We start from the raw sequence: 12,532 nt of genomic DNA on the forward strand, positions 1-12,532 counted from the left end.
ATCATTGTAGAAGTTGTTCCATTATATAGCCATGAATTCCAAACATGATACAACAGGCAGCATTGAATCTGGAACAAAGGAATAATCTTGGTGACATCAACTGAGTGAACTTGAGTAACATATAAGAATAAAACAAATCACCACTGGTATTCACATAACATGCATTTCAATTTAATGCACAATATATGCACTGCAGAACACCTTGGTAAGAGGACTATCCACTTAGAAAATAAAAAAAGCTAATCCATACAATATTATGGGCCAAATTCAGTACCAAAATATTCTTAAGCACTCCATTTAGGAGGATCTGAATTCAAGATATTGCCCACCCTGTTCCTCTAAATGATGCAACAAGATGATGAGCCCAGGTATGAAGAAACATTTATGCACATTATTGAATAAGACACTCAAGTTTAATGCAATAGAAGCATAATTATAATAGCATCCAAAGTATATTAATCAAGAAACGATACTGAATTTCAAAGTGTCAGAATGACTTTAGCAAACACGATGGTAGTTCTCAAATCAGACAGTCACCAAAACAGCTTAACATAAGAGCAACCAGTGACTCCATTTAATTAATATTACGACTAAGTATTTTGAAAACACTTTTTCAATGTAAAGAAGCAATTTGGATGCTATGGAAGTAATGAAAAATGGTATAACTGAAAAATTGTCCCAATATAAGCAAAGGCAATGTGAAAAAGAACTTGCAATAGATATAGTTTAATCTTACATTCAAGAAAACTTGTCAATTTGAGAAGCTACCTTATTTGATAGATGATAAGCATTAGCAAAGACTGCATGCTTATTTTACAACAAATGTGCTGATTTCTCAAAATATAATAGATGAATGAGAATGTTAACAAATAGTCATTTAAAAATATACACATGTAGTCATATCTCAGCAAAATACCAAGTCCAGGTGACATGTATGGAAGATAGGAAAGAAATGACTTACACCACCTAAAGACAATAAAATGAGGCATAATAGAAACAGACAAACTATGTACAAGAGATTTTAGAAGTCCATGACTCAGGGTAATATAGGTGCTTATGACATGAATAAACACACAAATAAAGACATGCTCAATATCTCCAGCTCATAAGACTGCATTTAGTCTTCAAAAAACACTTAACCTATCCTAAAAACAAGACCTTGGATTCATCCAGCCTTCGACTATGCCAAACATGAATTACACACAGGTGATTTTTTCCAAGGAAAACTATCGAGAAACCACTGGTCAATGATTTTGGTTTCAAACAAAAAATTTGCATCATTTCACATTTTAATATAGCATTGAAGTACTCTCTCAAAGAAGTAAACAAATAGGACTTTAACAATGAAAATAGCAATGAGGTACTTCTTCATTAATTACTAAAAAATCCTCTTTATTTTCTTCCTTTAGCCGCAGTAAGTTCAAATATTGTATCACAAAATGAAGGTAGTTTCAAAATCATTTGAATTGTCAATATCAGCAATGTTTTTGATTTGTAAATTAGTTCACAGACCCCAAGAATACAATGAAGCTATGAAGGGAAAGTAGAGATATCACTTTCTTGTGCATGCTTGCCACGTCTTACTTTGTACAAACGTGAACCAATAATTAAAGAGTATGTTTAATTACCACTTCCTTTTGATAATAATACTTCAGGCAGCGCCTGACACTGAGAACCTAAACTATTGAATGGACGATGAGGATACATAAATGCTTTGTTGATGCCATTCCCTAATAAATGCCCTGGCATCACTATCAATCCACCAGTTGTTTGTAAGAAACATTTCCAATGAACCCATTTATAAAGGGATCGATAGTACTTGTACAATCATATTTTTACAGCCTAGAGCTAATAGGTAATTGTCTCTCAGGCTGGTTAATAATCTAAACAGGACAGCCGTTAGCGCTACTTTTGAATAATTTCATAATTTAATCGTCATAAGAAGAGATAAGTGGGCAGTGAAACTTGTGCGTAGGTATGTGGGTGACAGCAAAGGACGATGGAATTGAAAATGCTAGGTACTCAAGATGAACAAAAGAAAACAAAGCCCAACAACCAGATGACTGATAGACAATAACCCAATTGAACGGTGCCACAATACTTCGTTATCACCAATAATAATACCGTTCATTACAATGCACTGACACTGATAACATCATAAACACACTCTCAGCAAATGCCAATAGTATGAATAACAGAACAACCTTAATACGTACATACCACACTCGATGGCTCTTCAACTTCAGCAAAGGAAAAGACTTTCAATTCAAGACCGGCAATCGAATATTAGAGGTCTCCTCTTGGTGTAATAGGCTTCGGACGATTCGCGACGCCGAAAATCGTCGGAACATCATTGGGCTTTTAATATTTTCCAGCCTCTCTTCCGAGCGGATTCAAATTTTGATTCGTATAAGTGCACCTGTGGCAAGGAAAACTCGCAGGAAAATGTTTTCATAATGATTAAATGGCTAAATAAATACATGCATGTAATATATGTTGACTATAATATTAATTAAGGAAGGTTTCGCGGCTTATATAAATCGCATTAATTACAAGGTGTAAAATCCAAAATGGATTCGAATGCAATTACCTACAAACATTCGTTACCAACAACATATAGTTCCAAAAGGGACATGAATATTACATGATTTCAGTAAGTCTTTAATGAAAACTGGTATCATTGATTGTATCACACGTAAAGTTCCTCACGATATTTCAAACGTGAAAGCACTTATATGTTACAGGTATAACTTTCAAGGACACTTACAAGTATAACTTTCACGCGACGAAATAATAACAACCTACCACATTCCATTGTGTGAATAAGTTGCGTATTCTAGTTTATTGTTTAAATTAATTAATTGAATGTAGCACGGGTTAATTGTATCAGTATTACGACACTATCAAAGTTTAAAAACCATTGACACAAATAACCTTAAACCTATACATGAAAAACTCTCAACAATAGCAGGAATTATTATGCACTCTTTTCTGTTTACATTACGTATACAACGTAAAACTGATTGGCAAAGGTATTAATCTTTGAAGTAAATCACAGCCTTTCATGAAATTATGCCGAAACTAAGTAAGAACTTGATCTTCATATGAATAATTACCCAATACATTGAATTACATCAACTTCTAACTCACCTCACAAATAGTGGAAGACGGCTACGGTTGCCACTCATCCATCCCCCACATTTGTAGCCATTTAGCCCTTACCTGAGGATTACAAGGAAAAACAAAAGCGCGGAACACATCCCTACAACTAATGGAACAGTTTGGTGCAGAAGAACCGCCCATCTCTCTTATTTATCAATTACAAAAATGTAAAAAACTGCACCAACTCGACATTACGCCTATGCTACAACACAGGCCGCCATTAATGATGAGAGTGAAGATGGCAGACTGCGACGACTCAACTTGGTAGTTATTATATGGCAATATAGAGGACTCTGGGAAACGGAAGCGACAAGAGAAAGACGAAAAGCTCGTGAAGCTCTAATATTTTCATGGATTTGTCCTAGGAAGGAAGAATATGGGTGGAAGAAAAATTATTCGGTTAATACAAGTTGAAAACAGTAATATCTTATCAATGCAAACCACAACAGCTTTGCTAATCATCAATTTCCCGTTCACTTTAGATGTCAGCACTAGAGAGCAGCACAGGTTTCAACCATCGTCGTGTGAATGCACGATAGTTCCGACGATGGCTGGAGCTATCGTAATGTGAATGAGGCATTAAGGTGAGATTAATAAGTCAAAGAGACAATAACGACTTGTATAATTTGATATTAATAAGATCATTATTTATGTTAATACTGTGGCTAATAGTTATTTATGGAGTAAAAGATGAATTAATTCCAATATTCATCACCTGTACCTACCTCTGCCCTTTTTCATTCCCCTTGTCCTTCAACGGTAAGTTTCACCGGACCATATTCAGAATCAGTTTAACTCGACAAATTTTAGACGAGTTCCTCCTGTTCAGCCTGGGAAGAGGTACTGCATTACTGATCCACTTTCAGCTTTCTAATAGTTGGAGTGGATGTGATGTGGAATGCGTAATGGTGGATGCGGCCGGAATTGGGTGGTTTCCTATTATTTTTTATTGCCTAAATCGAAAGATTATTACTCCTAGAGAACGCATTTCACGCTCTTAGATTTTTTAATGACGATATCTATTTTTCGCGATTAAATAAATAGTGAAAATTTTCATGCGCGCGAAAACGCGACGGCTAAGTATGAATGCTGGGAAAATCCCGTCTGACGTAAGTCTGGTTCCCGCTGTCGCCGTGCGAGGTGACCTTGGGGCGAGACTTTGAGTGCTGATACGATGAAGGCTGCTAGCAGGTAGCAGAGTACCCTGCTACCTGGTAGCGCTTGGCTTAAATAAAGATTATTAATACCCTATCAAACGAAGGAAACTTTCCAAACTTCGGTAATTTTAATGGGTGATTATTAAGAGATGTTTCCCTGAGCTCTGTGCCTCATGCATGCATTGGTAACCTCAGACGATGTAAAACTCCTATCTACTCGTATAGAAACTAGGTCCCTGTGACGTCACGTGAAGTGGCATCGCATGGGCGCCAATCTGGTCTTTTTCGAATGCGGTTAAAATTGACCATTAACATTCGTCTAAACTGGGATTTCTAAAACCAAATAATTTGTATATTATGAATACACTAATGGGGGGTAACGAATCGCAATCACTGCCTTTCGTTTTCTTTGATGAAGGAAATTACCCTACTCTCATTCCGTTAATAGCAATGCATTTAGGTACAATCTCTGCTAGATACCGTGCATTTTGATTGACTAAAAGAGGGAGCTAGCGATGGTTTCAGCGACGGAAAAAGGGAACGCACCGAATGATGGAAAAAGGGATGGGATTCCTATCCCTGCTCCTCGATATACCTGAATCGCACGATCATTTTTTTCGAGGCGAAAAGTGATCACTATCGCGATCACTAGAGTGATCACTCGCAAATGATCGTCGCCGGCAATTGTTTTTCCCGATGAGGATTCCCATCGCTATTTTTCATCACTCGTCCGGTCGCTTTTTCCGTCGCTAAACGGTTCCTAAAATCGCATATCAGCCAATCAGAACGCATACCCGTATGGAGAGATTGCAGCGCAACGTTTGAAAATTGTGGGAACGACATAGATATACAAACACGCTGTATATTTTCGTGATGCGGGTCCCATGACAACGAGCTGTGATATCGGAAGTGATGCGAAAAGCGACGACGGATGGGACCGTGTGATTCAGAAAAATGATCATTAGAGCGATCGCTTTTCGCGACGGGAAAAGTGATCGCGATTCTGTAAATGCCACAGAGATGACTGCGATAAATGACCATTACGTTCTCCTATCACGTTCCGCTGTATCATGCGATCATGTAAGCCACCGTCATCGTGCGTATGATATAGGTACGAGCGCGCGAGGTTGGTATCATCCCATCTATATACAGCCCTTGTGGTGACTGACTGACTGATGGATACAAATTCCCGACCACTTCTAGAAGTGCTGGAGAGCTGAAATTTGGCACGCGTGCGGGAAACCGGAAATGATCCGGAGGAAAAATCCGAAAACCGGAAGTTTCCGTCACGTGTCGTCACTAGGACGACAAAATGGCCGAAATCGGGCTTTTTCGGGGACCATCTTTCGGTTTTTATTTTACTGCGCGCGAATTATGCGTGACACACGGGTCGTTAATGCTTTTTTTGAAAGCTGATGAACGTGGGCACGTAATAAAGTAAATTTATTAGTTTCCATTTGAGAAAATTGCACTCAAAATGGCGTCCAAAAGTTGATTTTTCGAATAAAATTTCATAACTTCCGCTCAATTCGAGTTAATTTAATGTGTAGGGTAACGAAAATGATTATTATATATGCTTATAACATTGTCTACGAAATGTAGGCAACAATTTTCTTTCGTCGTCCTTGGTTACTCAGAAAAAAAATAAAATATTTCGAAAATCACCGAAAATTACGATTTCCAAAAGATTAACACAAGATTTTGTCAACTTTAACCTTACCGATTTCTTTAAAACTTTGTAGTTACATACAACTTTGCATTGTCTTTCAGAAAACAAGAAAATTTAATAAATGATTCAACGCATTTAACCGCGAAAAAATAAAAATTGCGGGCGCTACTCACTTTTTTCGGGGACTGGTTTGCTTTTTATTGTATTACTCTCGAAATATGGATGTCATAGGGCTCACTTCTGTTAGATATGAAAGTAAATGAATGTGACCATATAGTATCGTCATCTTTAAACCCCCCGAAACCGCCTAAAAAATTAAAATTTGCACATAAGTAGCCTTTTCGGGTACTTTACGTCACGATTCCGCCGCTTTCCCAAGAATTACCACTCATCGCTACGGAATTAATGTGGACGATTGATGACCCCTGGCAGTACAAAGCTATAAATCTCCGGTAAACTCACATACACCCCCCAAAAAATAAAAAATTTCATAAAAGTCTCCTATTTGGGATCTTCAAGTAAACAATACGCCGCACTACCCGTACACTCTGAGCTCTAGATCCGGAATATTTTATGAGGGCGGGCCACCGCAAACCATACGGGAAAATATACCAGAAACTTCCGGAGGAAAAATCCGAAAACTAGAAGTTTCCGCCACGTGTCGTGGCTAGAACGACAAAATGGCCGAAATCGCGCCTTTTCCGGGGACGGTATTTCCGTTTTTATTTTACTGCGCGTGAACGGTGTGTGCCACGTGGATAGTTTATGTACGTTTTGAAAGCTGATGAATGTAGTCACGTAATTATGCAATGGATTTAGATAATTTTAAAGTAAATTGCTGCACAAATGGCGTCCGAAAATGCTTTTTCGAAACAAATTTCATAACTCCCTCTCCCATCGTCGTAATTGCAGGTGTAGGATACTGAAAATGATTATTATATATGCTCATAAAATCGTCTACGATATATAGGTAAGAATTTTCTTTCGTCGTCCATGGTTTTCCAGAAAAAATAAAAACGTTCCCAAAATCACCGAAAATTACGATTTTCAAAAGATTGACACAAGATTTCTTCAATGTTTTCCCGACCGATGTCTTTTAAACTCCACAATTACATACATCTATGCATATGGTTTCCGAAAATATAAGAACTTAATAAATGTTGCAGTCGATATAACTACGGAAAAATAAAAATGGCGGACAATACTAATTTTTTCCGGGAAGAGGTTTACTTTTTATTGTACTACTATCGAAATATGGATGTCATACGGGCAACTTCTCTTATACATGATAGTAAATGCATGTGACCATATGATAAGGCCATATTTAAGCCCCCTGAAAACCCTAAAAAATTCAAATTTGAATGTAAGTAACCTTTTTGGGTACTTTTCATCACAATTCCACCGCTTTTCTAGCCTTACCACTCATCGCTACGGAATTGATGTGGACAAGTGATGACCCCTGGTAGTAAAAACCTATAAACCCCCGATAAACCCACCTACAACCCCCATAAAATAAAATTTTATATATAAGTCTACTTTTTCGGTATTTTTCGTGACTTTCCAGAGCTGGTTCTTACCCCAGCGACTCATCCCTACGGAATTCAAGTGAACGGATGGTGACCGCCAGGAGTACACACATATAAACCCCCGGTATCCCCCTGAAATCCCCCCAAATGTAAAATGTGCCATTAAGTCTCCTATTTGGGAACTTCTCGCAAACATTACGCCGCACTACCCGTCCCCTCTGAGCTCTAGATCCGGAATATTTGATGAGGGCGGGCCACCGTAAATAAAACGGGAAAATATATCAGAAAACCACCGATCACCTCCTGGAAGCTCGCCGAAAAAAAAAAAAAATGTTAAATGCGCTTTTCCGAGTAGTTTTCGTCACAATTTACTCTACTACTGTCTGGTGCCTCTACTACTTATTAAAACCCCCGATAACCCCGCGAAACCTCCCAGAAAATTTTTCTAATAAATCGCCTATCCGGGTAAAACAATCGTCAGAATTCTGCCACTGTTCCAGACCCCTAGGACTTATCCGCACGGAATTTATGAGAACGATTTGTGACCACTGGTTTTCACACGTATAAAACCCCCGGTATTCCGTTGGAACCCCCGCAAAAAAATTAAAACTTGCCACTAAGTCTTCTTTTATGGGTACTTGTCGCCACTATTACGCCGCATTGCACTACCCTTTAAAATCATCGCCACATGATCACTGTGGACGATTGATGACCGCATGTATAACACATGAAAACCCCCGAATCCCCCTGGGCACCCTCTCGGTGGAGAGGACCATTTATGAGGACTACGTGGAGCAGCCGCGGGGGGCTCTTCATCCCCAAGGCGGCGAAGCCGCCCCACAACGAGGAACGGTGAAGTCGTTCCGAGGAGTAACTGGCGTAAGCGATGGGGAGCTTCAGTAACCCTTGGGCGGCGAAGCCGCCCCGACGTTAAAGCGGCGCAGCCGCTGTGGGCTCCCTCCGCCTCTGGGCGGCGAAGCCGCCCCTTAAACGAATGACGGTGAAACAGTTCCAAAATGCCCTTGTCCTCTGGGCGGCTTTGCCGACCCCTGACAAGGAACGGCGAAGCCGTTCCGAGTATAAAGCGGGGTAGCCCCGGGGGGGTACACTCAAGCCCTGGGCGGCGAAGCCGCCTCTCAACGAGGAACGGCGTAGCCGTTCCGAGGCATGAGTGGAGCGCTTCCCTACCCCCTGGCCGGAGAAGCCGGCCACTAGCTGAGGTGAGATTATGCGAACTAAAATTCTTCGAAGAATCACACATGTAGACGGCGAAGCCGGACCCGGGGTTTTTAAGGGGCGGAGCCCCTTAACGAGCGCGCGCAGCGCAGCGAGTTGGGAAATCTGAAGAGCCAATGGAATCCTTCGACACATCTCGGAACCGAGAATGCGTCGTTTGCGGAGTCAAATGAATAACAATAACAAACAACGAAAACATAAAATGGAGGCGGTTCAAGGCTAAGTACTTCGCTTCGCCAATAGGTCTGTTAAAGTACTATGGTAAAGTGATGGGGAAAGTGTAGTATTACTTTTCGATATGTGATATCGTTATCTGTTATGCTCATGATCGCCGAGAATGCTGCAGTCATTATATTTGCTATATCGTAGGGAATGGTCGAAAAGTCGTAACGCTTGAATGGAAACTAATTAATGTTGAAATGATAATGGAAGTGTAAAATTCGTTTATAAGGCGCTAGCGATTTGAATGTAAGGAGTAAATAGTTGAATTATGATGATTAAAAATCGAAAAGGAGTTTAACGATGTTTATATATTGGAGAATGTTCTTGGCAAATATTGATAATAAAACTTCGATATAAAGTAATTGACCTTTAAATAAAGGATGTATGTACCTACTTCAATTAGCAGTACTTGATTTCCAATTTGCTGCGTGCAAATAAAGCTACTTAATCGAATTCACCACCATGCGCATACAACAATTGAACAACGTGGACAATGAATAAAGTCAAGACAGCACTTTAGTAGAAATAATTAAGATTTTTGTTGGTTTTTACTCGATTATAGGACATTTTTAAATTAAATAAACAATATTTTTTGCAAATATTTGCATTTATTGCTCGTTTTTATTCCAGCATATGCTTGTCACCATCGGCTTCCAACGTGATAGGCCGATGACGCTCGCAGCGTGATAAAGAGTGCGATCACGGTTTCATAATCTCTGCTTTCACCCTCCGTCGTGGGAATCGCGTTGCCCCTGGCAACGACATCGCTCTCACCTTTCTCACAGTTACATAATCAGGGTGCTGGAGCCATCGCGGAAAATGATCATCGCGTGAAACGATAATTTTTCCGCCATCAATTTGCGCGGTGATTGTATGGAATGTGGTCGTGTGATTCGGGGTTTAGTGCTACGCACGGATGATTGATGGCTGTTTTTAAAGCTTTCATCATCACCCATTTGAGCTTACTTGTTTGGAGAGGACATGCAACGCTGCTTCAGTGGTCTTCCCACGCTGTGGTCTCGTCGAACGACGTTTCGGCTGTAGACGTTTCGCCCGCTGCTCTGGCCCACAGGAGCACTGATTTCAAATGGTGCTAGGAGATTGTGAATGATACGCTACCACCACAGGAAACCAGTACACGTTGTGAGGGACACACGCCTTCTTCCCCTTCCTCCAGTCTTCGAATGTTTCTTGGGCGCAGTTCTCGTTTCCGCGGATAGAGCTCATTGGTAAACAATAGGCACTAGTATTGGGAAATAATTTTTTCACCGAACATGACTCGATGTGGAAGATTTAATTCTCGGCGGATTCAGATTGTCGCAGATTTGGATTTTGTGAGAATTGTGAACAGGAAATTCATCGGGCAGCTGAGCTACTACATCTTTTACCAGCTTTGAGAGAAATGTTGGACAGAAGCGGCGTTGCCGAAAAGATTCATTTAATTGCCTTGAACCAATTTTGACAATTCGTTTTAAATTAAATCTTTCGTTGAAATGAAACATTCTGATTTCCTTCAACGTTCGTCCATGTTGAAATCACAATTCATTCCGATTCACTTCGCATGCGTCATGGATTCGTAGCTTTGTGTCAATTCAAAGAATAGTGTATTTCTATCATTTCGTTCATTATGAACGATTTGAAGAATCGAATCTGAATCATGAATTGAATCCCGTGAACCGAATCCTCGCGATGAACCGAGTCTCCACACCCCAAGCCGCAAGCATCGACTCAATATCGCGCCGCGCACCCTTCATATGTCAACAAGCACAACAATGAAGGGGATGAGGGGGCGACCTTGGATCGCGTCCTCGGCTGCTATTGGCTGAGGCCGGTCGCCCGGCAACAGCCCTCACCCCTCTCCCGTTGTTGTCGTCGCCATGGCGACAGCGCCAGCCTCAGCCTCTCTCTCTCTTTCGCCTGCTTGATTCGTCTTCTCTGCCGTCGCCATGACTACCACACACACACACCACATCGGCGTGAGATACTGTTACGCTCTATATGTAACTGCTATCTCCCCCTCCCTGGTTATAACAACAGTATTAAGTGCAATAAGGGTGCATCAGGAGGCTGACAAATATGATGCTGAGACAGTGCCTGCCTAAACGGATGAAGTATACACACACAGTGCATTATCGATGGAGAAAAGCCTAATAGGATACATCTTAAACATACCAGGATGCCAATTCAGGGTAGTTTTTGTATAAAATAAAAATTGATAACTATTGCAGATTTAAAAAAATGGTATGCGGGTCATATAAATCACAGGAGAAAGCTAAAATGTTCACGCCTGAATATTAATGCAACATTAAGATTTATTACATAAGTTCAGTCAGAGACACCGATAGTAAAATCTTAATGTTAATTACAAAATGGCTATGGGGCCTTGAAAAATCAATTTATACCCATTATGGCCTCATTGTAAACAAAAATATTGTGGCATAAAAGTATGAATTCTTGACCATGATGAAACAATGGTATGCCGTTCAATTTCCTAATATGAGTCAAAATTCTTGCAGTAAGAATCCGCTGTATTTTTTAATATAATTCTCGCAGGTAATTAAATCCTTCATTACTTTCTGTGATTCTCTGGTCACTTCATTGAGTGAATGTCGTAGAAAAGGGCATTGAATGCTTGCCTGTGAAAAAAATGTCTTGCACGATGGTGTATATCTATCATTGAAGTTCTCCGTATAAGATTCTGAAGTCATTTTTATGCCTTGTTTCTTCGTCTCCTAGACCATTTGCGTAGCTAAGTAAAAATTTCAATTGTCAATACTATTACCTGGTAGCGGAAGGCACGACAGAATCCTAAACCCCTATATCTGTGGACAGACAGTGGAAATCGACTTCAATTCTCTGATATGGTCACCCCATCTCGGATACCTTACCCAACTGGTTGCGGCTGGATGGTGGAGAGTTGGTAGCCAATCAGAGGCGCTGCCCCCTTCATCTCACCGTTCCAATCCATGTGGCACACCAGCGTTGCCAATCCCTGGAAATAAATGTATGTGAAGCGGCACGAACGGCGATAACCAACAATAATTTGTCAACACTGTGAGCAGGAGAGCGATGTTTTCCGCACGGGAGTTGAAGAGGGACTGAAGACTTCTCCACACTTTCGCGTGCAACTCATCTGTGATTGGCTAGGAGAGTGAAAGGGATACAAGCGCGTTCAAGGTCACCCACCATCAGTTGCGAAAAAGACTATAAGTTGCTACTTAATTGCTTTTGCCTTGTCTAAAGCGATCCGCATTTTACTTATTCGCGATGATATGTTCCTTTTCCTACAATTAGAAACTAGGTACCTACTGATTTTTCTTCGATGCCTCCATTAAAATGGCTGCCATTTTTCTGTCAAGTGACCTTTGTCCTTCGTTTCCTTCTTGTGGAAGCAAAAATTCCTCTCGCAAGGGGAACAAATCATTTGCCTTGATGGAATTCTATCGTAACTTATGACAATAGTTATTAAAATGAATAAATGTTGATAAAACAGATTATTAAAGCTCACTGTTCATTATTGGCCATTTATTATTAATATTAGCCATAGTAACAGCGAGCTC

At 40.3% G+C, this 12,532-nt stretch overlaps 1 long non-coding RNA gene across 1 annotated transcript; it reads right to left on the reverse strand.

Moving 5' to 3' along the window:
• LOC124153915 lies at positions 1-2,262 on the reverse strand. Its single transcript, XR_006863789.1, has 2 exons — positions 2,221-2,262; positions 1-68 (listed from the first exon to the last, which is right to left on the reverse strand). It is a non-coding gene; the product is annotated as an uncharacterized LOC124153915 (long non-coding RNA).
• Positions 2,263-12,532: the final 10,270 nt, after the last annotated feature.

This window comes from Ischnura elegans, chromosome 1 (assembly GCF_921293095.1).
Source record: "Ischnura elegans chromosome 1, ioIscEleg1.1, whole genome shotgun sequence".
NCBI classification, from domain to species: domain Eukaryota; kingdom Metazoa; phylum Arthropoda; class Insecta; order Odonata; family Coenagrionidae; genus Ischnura; species Ischnura elegans.